Source organism: Notothenia coriiceps, unplaced genomic scaffold, assembly GCF_000735185.1.
Source record: "Notothenia coriiceps isolate Sejong01 unplaced genomic scaffold, NC01 NC01_scaffold00037650, whole genome shotgun sequence".
Classification (NCBI taxonomy): Eukaryota; Metazoa; Chordata; class Actinopteri; order Perciformes; family Nototheniidae; genus Notothenia; species Notothenia coriiceps.
Window position 1 is genome coordinate 68,645 of NW_011370351.1, and position 1,232 is coordinate 69,876.

General features: G+C 44.7%; 1 protein-coding gene across 1 annotated transcript in view; it reads left to right on the forward strand.

Annotated features, from left to right (window-relative positions):
* nfrkb (nuclear factor related to kappaB binding protein) overlaps positions 1-1,232 on the forward strand; it is a 17,428-nt gene that overhangs the window by 10,211 nt on the left and 5,985 nt on the right. The gene's annotated exons all lie outside the window — the stretch shown is intronic.

A 1,232-nucleotide genomic window follows, 5' to 3' on the forward strand; every position in this document is an offset into this window, starting at 1 on the left:
TGTGCCTTGGCAGTCTCATAATGTTTTGTTAAAGCAAAGGTTTAAAATGTGTAAATGTGGTAATTTTCGGACTATAAGGCGCACCTGAATATAAGCCGCAGCAGCTAAATTGAATGATGTGTACATATATAAGCCGCACTGGACTATAAGCCGCAGGGGTTTTAATGTTTAATTACCATATGTAAGGGTTCGTGCACAGAGGGGAGTGTCGGGAAAGAGATGGCTGTTTGAGGAAGCTCCCATTTATTAACATTTCAACAAACAAGTTGCATATTTGCATAACGTATTCAAGTGTTACCATTTAGTGCAATAGTAGCTACAGAACATGTACTGTGCTGTGTAAACCAGGCATCCTCAAAGTCCGGACTCCGGTCCGGATCCGGACCGAACCACAACTGTCTCTGGACTCTGAGCAAATTATACTTGACAGTTGTGGTTCGGTCCGGATCCGGACCGGAGTCCGGACTTTGAGGATGCCTGGTTTACACAGCACAGTACATNCTGTGTGCCATCTTACCTTAAAGAACTCATTATACCCTACTGTCCTACTAGGGCATTGCGTTCCAAGAATGCAGGGTTGTTGGTTGTTCCTAGAGTCTCTAAAAGTACAATGGGAGCCAGAGCCTTTTCTTATCAAGCTCCACTTTTGTGGAATCAGCTTCCAGTTTGTGTTCGGGCGGCAGACACCCTATCCGTTTTTAAGAGTGCGCTTAAGACCTTCCTTTTTGATAAAGCTTATAGTTAGGGCTGATTAGATTCAGCCCCTAGTTTTGCTGATATAGGCTTAGTTTGTCGGGGGACATCTTACTTCTTCCTTCTCTCTGTCTATACCTGTGTACTCTCATGTTCCGATTAACCCAGCTTCCCCAAATTTCTTCTTTTGGTGTCTATATACGCCGGGATCCGGAGTCATGGATGATCCTGCGGTCCTGTGTCATGGATCGCGAGTCCTGGATCTTGAGTCGTGGCTGTGGTCCTGGATCATAAGTCCTGGATGGATATACTCGTGGATTCATCTTCCTATTATACACACATGCATTTCCAAACATTTGGACTACCTATGTTGCAAATGTATTATCTTTTCAATTTACACACGGCATCTATTGCACGTCTGTCCGTCCTGGGAGAGGGATCCCTCCTCTGTTGCTCTCCCTGAGGTTTCTCCCATTTTTCCCTTTAAACTGTGGGTTTTCTCTGGAAGTTTTTCCTTGTACGATGTGAGGGTCTAAGGA